The sequence below is a fragment of the Oryctolagus cuniculus genome, chromosome 21 (genome assembly GCF_051225735.1).
Source record: "Oryctolagus cuniculus isolate XC-2025 breed Fujian yellow rabbit chromosome 21, ASM5122573v1, whole genome shotgun sequence".
NCBI classification, from domain to species: domain Eukaryota; kingdom Metazoa; phylum Chordata; class Mammalia; order Lagomorpha; family Leporidae; genus Oryctolagus; species Oryctolagus cuniculus.
In genome coordinates, this window is record NC_142887.1 from 33,220,584 (window position 1) to 33,228,733 (window position 8,150).

Sequence of the window (8,150 nt, forward strand, 5' to 3'; positions counted from 1 at the left end):
GGAGGGTGGGCCTAAGAGCAGGGAATCATCAAGTTTTAAACAGGAATGGGCTTACAAATTAGAATTCCCAGTCTTTTTTGTACAAAGCATATTCACAATGTGCCACCTGTGGTTTTATTTAGAAATATTTAAAATAGCGAATATTTTGGGACCTGCACTGTTGTGTAATGGGCTGAGCCTCTGCTTGGGGCTCCAGCATCAAATATGGGTGCTGGTCCATGTCCCAGCTGCTCCTCTTCCAGTCCAGCTCTCTGGTATCTCCTGAGGAAGTAGAAGAGGGCCCTCACATGGGAGACCTGGGGGTAGCTCCTGGCTCCTGGCTTTGGATCAACCCAGCTTCATCTGTTGCAGCCATTCAGGGAGTGAACCGGTGGATGGAAGATCTTTCTCTCTCTCCTCTTCTCCCTGTCTGTGGCTCTACCTCTCAAATAAATAAAAAAAATTAAAGCTTTTAAAAAGCAAATATTTGAAGGCAATTGAGAAGTAATCTGTATATAGAATCCTTCTGTTTTCTCATTGTCAATCATTTGTAGTTGATTAATCCATATCTGATTTGACAGCTTTTTTGATACTCATGTTCATTTTCTTGTTCCAAAATATTCACATTTTATAAAACATATTTTGTTTTCAGATTAAAATGTATTATTTTAGATATTTTACTATATATATAAAATATATAAACAGACACAGGAATAGATCTTTACCAAAATACAACAGATATCTAACTCTTCTTAGTAGAAATAGTCATGAGCATTAATTTAGAAAATAACCAGCTTTTAAAGCAATTAAAGATTTAAAATGAAATGCCACAAAATGTGTTTTTGCTAATGTAAAAGATATGGTATCTTCTTTTTTTGTAACTCTTTCTTTTTTAAAAATTTTTATTTAATGGATGCATTTTTACATAGATACAACTTTACCAATACAGTGGTTGTTTCCCCCATGCCTTCCACTCAGCTCCCATCCCACCTCCCATTCCCTCTCCCATCTCCTCCTTCACTATGGATCATTTTTAGTATGACTTTATATACAGAGGACCGACTCTATGCTAATCATAGACTTCAACAATTTGCCCCCACAGCCACACACAACATATAGAGTACAGTTTGGGGAGAGAATTTGCAGTCTATTCTCATATTACAATTCAATAGGGACAGAGGTTCTACCTGGGGAGCAAGGGCAGAGTGGCTGCTGTTTTTCCTTTAACAATTAACACTCTTTTTATGACATCAGTGATCATCCGAGGCTCTTGTTGTGGGCCGCCAGGGCTATGGAGGCCTTTGGTGACCACAGACTCCGTCAGTATTTGGACATGGCCCTAAGCAGGGTGGATGTTCTCTTCTCCCTTCAGAGAAGAGTTTCTCCTTTTTTTTTTTTTTTTTTTTTTTTTTTTTTTTTGACAGGTAGAGTTATAGACAGAGAGAGAAAGGTCTTCCTTCTGTTGGTTCATTCCCCAAATGGCTGCTATGGCTGGCGCTGCACCAATCCAAAGCCAGGAGCCAGGTGCTTCTTCCTGGTCTCCCATGTGGGTGCAGGGCCCAAGCACTTGGGCCATCCTCCACTGCCTTCCCAGGCCACAGCAGAGAGCTGGACTGGAAGAGGAGGAACCGGGACTAGAACCTGGTGCCCATATGGGATGTTGGCACTGCAAGACAGAGGACTAGCCAAGTGAGCCACGGCGCTGGCTGAGTGTCTCCTTCTTTGATGACCCTTCCTTTCCTCTGAGGTCTCGCAGAGATCCTCCGTGTAGGATTTTTTTTCCCACAGAGTCTTGTCTTCCCATGCCTGAAATGCTCTTGCAGGCCTTTCAGACCAACCAGGAAGCCTTCTGGGTTGAGTCTAAGGTCAGAGTGTTATTTACTGCAAAAGTCATTCTAGGAGTCTGCTGTGTGGACTGCTTCCCATGTTGGGCCTTCCTTCCTTCCTTTTTAATTCTGTTATTTTTACCTGGTACTTGATGTTATTTATATCATCCCTTTTGAAGAGCTTAGTTACTTCTAAGTGGTGTTGAACTATTTTATATTTAGTACTTACACCTAAATGTGCTGATATTATTTCTTTATCTGAACTTACTCAAAAATTAAGATTGCATTTATCTATAACTAGCATTGATCATGCAATGCTGTCTTCATTGAGCACTGATCGATTACCTGTTGCTATTGCATTGGAAACATGCTAAAACATAGATTGCAAAATAAATTCAGTGAGTTACAAAGCAATATTTTTGAAGGCAGCAATTCTCCTGGATTCAAAGAGAGAAACTTCTTGGTATTCAGTCATAAGGAGGGGACAACCTGTGATGGTAATTAGAGTTAAATTGAAAGATCTTGCTCATCTGTGTCTGAATTCCGCAGCGGCCAGTCAGCATAGGAGCTTGCAGAGCCACGGGAGCCCGGATTGGGCTGGCTGGAGCGGGCACTGCCCTCATCCCTCATGGTGTCCTGGGGCTGGGGCGCATGTCTGAACTGCCGGAATGCAGATGGCCATGGTGCCTGAAAATGCCACCGCCAGGAGCGAGTTCCCCTCCCCCTTCGAAGTTTGCGCCCTGGCAGGAAGCTAGTACAGGTCTCCGGCAGGTCTGTGCGGGCATGCTCTACCACACAAGGGCACGCGAGCCCTGTTTTCCCCCTCCCCCACCCACAGCCCGGGCAGGGGACGGAGATGCACGAGTGTAGGAGGAGGAGCAGAGCAAAAAGACGTGGGCAGCCATTCTTTGCCCTCTCCACGTGGGGAGTTTCTGGCCGCACAGACGGAAGTCTTTGGGGCTTGTCATGGGAGAAGTCTACGAGATGCCATGTCCTCTCTCCTGGTAGACAGGCCCAGAAGCCTCTGAGGCAGGGGGCTCCTTAAAGAGATGAATGGGAGCTTTTTATCTAGCGGGGAGCGGCCATCAGGGGCCTCTCCAGTGGGTGATCGCTCCTCACCTTGTCTGAGGAGGACCTTGCTCATCAGATACCTCAAGTGTTCAAGTCCGTGTTCAGCGCCAGGTGCTGCTTAGTCCTGCTAAGCCACACTGTCGGGGATAAGCAAGGTGGGGGTTCCTGTTCCCTCCACAGAGACACCGGGGACAGACTCCCGTGAGCATGTGTTTATCCACAAGCGCGTACATTTTACAGGGCAAGTCAAAGGGTGTAACCAGTTCTGGGGAACGCTGACCATAAGGGCAGAACGGACACTGGCGCCAATATGCTGATCCAATCAGCCTGAAGGTCGCATAGACAGGACGGCTCCCCAGGTGGGCCTAATGGGCCTGGGTTGCATCCCGGAGCAGTTTACCTGATTGGCAGAAGGCAGGGGTGGGGAGAAATGTGCCTGGGCTCAGGTAATGGCTGAGATGGCCCACAGTATACTACATCCAATGTGTTGCTGTTTTTGACAGAATAATGAAATAAACAATTGAAAAAACAAATAGATAAAGTTAAAACCAGAATAATTGTGGGGAACAGCTAATATACAAAGGAAAAATTGGCTGCTGAAAGCCAAAACAAGAACACAAACCTAGAATTCCAGAAGGTAAAATGCTTGAGCCCCGAAAAAAGAAAAAAAAGGACAAAATATCCAATTACCAGAATTCCCTAATCTAGCATGTGTCGCTCCCCGTCTTCATGGAGGAACGACACAGGACCCTGCGCTGTTCTTTTGTCTGCTCGGCCCTCCCCGGGTTTGCTGCTGGTTCTTCCCGGGTTGGCTACCGACCCTTCCACCTCCGTGGAAGGGCGGTTCCCCCTGCCACATTCCCCACTTCCGCGGGGGAGCGGCACACCGCCGGCCGGCTCTCTCGGGGGCTGCACAGGTGTTCCTTCAGATAGATGTTCCTGATGCATGTTGTCTCTCTCCTCCTTTATAGTCCTCTTCCACCAATCCCAACTCTGCTACCCACACGCCGAGTATGCTGCTCTCCTCCAATCAGGAGCAGGTCCTACAGTTTATAGGTTGAACTGGAGGCAGCTGTGTAGAAGCTGTTTCCTCCTCTCCCAGCGCCATATTGTGGGAGAGCAGATGCATAGAATAAGTCTTAATTCCAGTAACAGTATAGTCCGAGTTGCTCCCCACAAGCATGGAGGCAAATAACATCATAAAAATCCCATAAAACAAACAGAGTCTGTAGCCAGCTCTGATATGGAGCTGCCACCCAAAACCAGTCAAATTGCTTTAGATTACCAATGATTATGAAAAGAAAACAGCATTTAAACTCGTTTTGGAGAATCTTTAATTCCTTCTCTTCTAAAAAGGCTTAAATTCACTGTTTCTAGACACATAGATCATAAGTGTAGGTGTTCCCTGTAGATTTCTGTTTATAAAACTCCAATTTGTTTGTGTGTGTGTGTGTGTGTGTGTGTGTCATAAGAGATACTATGTCAAATGTGTCATTATTTCTGAACAAATAATTAAACCAATGAATAAACAAATAAGTGATTTTAAAATTAAAAATTGGGGAACATCTTATAAACAAAGCAAGAAAAGCATTGCTGAAAGTCAAAACAATAAAACAAAATGTGAATACCGGAAGGTAAGATGCCTGTGGCTTAAGTAAAAAAGATCATTTATCTAATGACCAGATTTCCCTAATCCTGCATGAAGCCAAAAGGTAAACAAATATTTATAAACAAAACTTAATGTAGGGGCCAGCGCCATGTCACAGTAGGCCTGTGGCACTGGCATCCCATATGGGCCCTGGTTGTAGTTCCAGCAGCCCATCTTCCAATCCAGCTCTCTGCTGTGGCCTGGGAAAGCAGTAGAAGATGGCCCAAGTGCTTGGGACCCTGCTTGGGAGGAAGCACCTGGCTCCTGCCTTCAGATCAGTGCAGCTCCAGTTGTTGCGGCCATCTGAGGAATGAACCATTGGAAGGAAGACCTTCCTCTGTCCCTCTCACAATGTGTAACTTTACCTCTCAAATAAATAAATAAAATCTTTTAAAAAACTTAATGTAATACATGAAAAAAAAAACACTCAAAAATGAAAACCAAAGAGGCTGTAGCCACTTCTGAAATGGGGTTTTGCAATAATGAAAAAGATATTTCTGATCTGTACCACTCATAACCTGTCAAGTTGCTTTAGCATTCCCAATGATTTTAAAAAGCAAATGACAAACTCCATTTGGAGAAGCTTAAAATACTTCTTTTCTACAGAAGGCTTAAATTTCACTATCTCAGACACATAAATCCAAAGGGTAGGTTTTCCATGTAGTTTTCTATTCATCAAACTCAAAATTTTTGTGTTTTTATTTTGTATCAGAAGGTTTACTATGTCAAATATGTTGCCATTTTTTGACAGAATAAAGAAATAAACAATTGAGTAAACAAATAGGTAAAGTAAAAACCAGATAAATTGTGGGGAACAGGTCATAAACAAAGGAAAATTGACTGCTGAAAGCCAAAACAATAAAATAAAACTAGATTTCCAGAAGGTAAAATGCCTGAGCCTCAATTAAAAAAGGACAATTTATCCAATTACCAGAATTCTCTAATCCAGTATGAAGGCATAATGTAACATCATAAAATTCACAAACAAAAATGATATGTAATACATGACAAAAAACCCACAAAAAAGAGGTGGTAGCCACATCTGATAAGGAGTTTTGCAATAAGAGAACTGGATATTTATGGTGTGCGCCACACAAAATGGCCAAGTTGCTTTAGCATTTCCAATGATTTTAAAAAGAAAAACACACTGAAATGGTTTTGGAGAAACTTAAAGTACTTCTCTTCTACAAAGGCTTAGATTTCACTGTTCCCAGACACATAGCTCTTAAAGGTAGGTTTTTCCTGTAGTTTTCTAATCATAAAACTCCAATGTGTTGTGTTTGTTTTGTATCAGAAGGTTTACTATTCAAATGTGTTGCTGTTTTTGACAGAATAAAAAAATAAACAATTGAATAGATAAAGTTAAAACCAGAAAAATTGTTGGGAACAGCTCATATGCAAAGGAAAAATTGGCTGCTGAAAGCCAAAACAATAAAACAAACCTAGAATTCCAGAAGGTAAAATGCCTGAGTGGCCATTAAAAAAGGACAATTTATCCAATTACCAGAATTCCCTAATTCAGCATGAAGGCAAAATTTAACATAATAAAATTTATTAACCAAAATAAAATGTAATATATGACAAACCCCTACAGCCCCCCTCCCCCCACACACACACAACAAAGAGGCTGTAGCCAGATCTGATATGGAGTTTTTCAAAAAGAGAACTGGATTTTTCTGGTTGGTGCCACCCAAAACCAGTCAAGTTGCTTTAGAACACCAATGATTTTAAAAAGAAAACAACAGTTAAATTATTTTGGAGAACTTTAATATCCTTCTCTTCTAAAAAGGCTGAAATTTCTCTGTTCCCAGACACATAGATCATAAATGTAGGTGTTCCCTGTAGATTTCTGTTTATAAAACTCCAATTTGTTGTGTTTTTTGTATCATAAGGGATACTATGTCAAAGAAGTAAATAATTTTAAAATCATAAAAATGTGGGGAACACCTCGTAATAAAGCAAAAATGTCTGCTGCTGAAAGCTAACACAGTAAAAGAAAACTTGAATTCCAGAAGGTAAGTTCTCTGTGCCCTCCATTAGAAAAAACCATTTATCCAATTACAAGATTTCCCCAATCCTGCATGAAGCCAAAATATAAACTAATAATATTTATAAACAAAACTTAATGTAATACATGAAAAAACACACAAAAACAAAAAAATAAAGAGGCTGTAGCCACATCTCATTTGGAGTTTCTCAACAGGAGAACAAGTTACTTATGTTTTCTGCCAACAAAACTGGCCAAGTTGCTTTAGAACTCCCAGTGATTAAAAAAAAAAAAAAAAAAAAAAACCATGACAGTTAAACTCCTTTTGGAGAAACTTAAAATAATTTTCTTCGAATAAAGGCTTAGAATTCACTTTTCCCAAATACATAGATCCAAAGGGTAGGTTTTTCCTGTAGTTTTCTAATCATAAAACTCAACAAATAAATAATTTTAAAGCAGAAAAAAATGTGGGGAACAGCTCATATCAAAGTGAAAGCCTGTTGTTGGAAGCCAAAACAACAAACAAACCCTAGAATTCCAAAAGGAAATATGCTTGTTCCATGATTAACAAAAGACCATTAATGTGATTACCAGAATTCCATAATCTGAGATGAAGTCAAAATGTAAAATAATTAAATTTTTAAAAGAATATGACAGGAAATCAATCGAAAAACTAACAACAACAACAAACACAGAGGATGTTTCCACATCTACTATGAAGCTTTGCAACAAGAGAACTGGATTTTTCTGGTTTGTGCTACCCAAAACTGGCCAATTTGCTTTAGCATTCCCATTGAATTTAAAAAGAAAACCGCAGTTAAACTCGTTTTGGAGAAATTTAAAAACATCCTCTTCTAAAAATGGATGAAATGTTGCTGTTCCAGACACATAGGTCCTAAGTGTAAGTGTTCACTATAGATTTCTTTTATATTTTCTTTTAGTCAGGCAGAGTTAGACAGTGAGAGAGAGAGAAAGGTCTTCCTTCCGTTGGTTCACCCCCCAAATGGCTGCTGTGGCCGGCGCACTGCACCGATCTGAAGCCGGGAGCCAGGTGCTTCCTCCTGGTCTCCCATGGGGTGCAGGGCCCAAGCACTTGGGCCATCCTCCACTGCACTCCTGGGGCACAGCAGAGGGCTGGCCTGGAAGAGGAGCAACCGGCCCACTGTAGAAACAAACTTCAGTTTGTTTCATTTTTTCGTATCCTAAGTGATTGCATGTCGAATGTTGTTTGTTTTTTTTTTTTTTAATGAAAAAAGAATTAAACTACTGGAAAAAAAAAACAAATAAATAAATTTACAGCCAGAGAAAATATGGGGAGCAGCTCATAAACAAAGCAAAAGCCAGTTGTTGGAAGCCAAAACAATCACGGAACCCTAGAATTCCAAAAAGGATTATACTTGCTTGTGATTAACAAAATTAACGCAACTACCAGAATTCCATAATCTGGGATGAAGTCAAATGTAAAATAATTCAATTGTTAAAACAAAGTGACAGGAAATCAATTGAATAAACTCACAAAAACAAAATAACAACAACAAAAACAAACACAGAGGATGTTTGCAGATGTACTATGAAGCTTTGCAACAAGAGAACTGGATTTTTCTGGTTTGTGCCACCCAAAATCGGTCAATTTGCTTTA

At 40.7% G+C, this 8,150-nt stretch overlaps 1 long non-coding RNA gene across 1 annotated transcript; it reads right to left on the reverse strand.

Annotated features, from left to right (window-relative positions):
- Positions 1–2,636: 2,636 nt before the first annotated feature.
- LOC149119909 (uncharacterized) lies at positions 2,637–3,815 on the reverse strand. The gene is made up of 4 exons (XR_016227400.1): positions 3,499–3,815; positions 3,277–3,366; positions 2,925–3,013; positions 2,637–2,845 (listed from the first exon to the last, which is right to left on the reverse strand). It is a non-coding gene; the product is annotated as an uncharacterized LOC149119909 (long non-coding RNA).
- Positions 3,816–8,150: the final 4,335 nt, after the last annotated feature.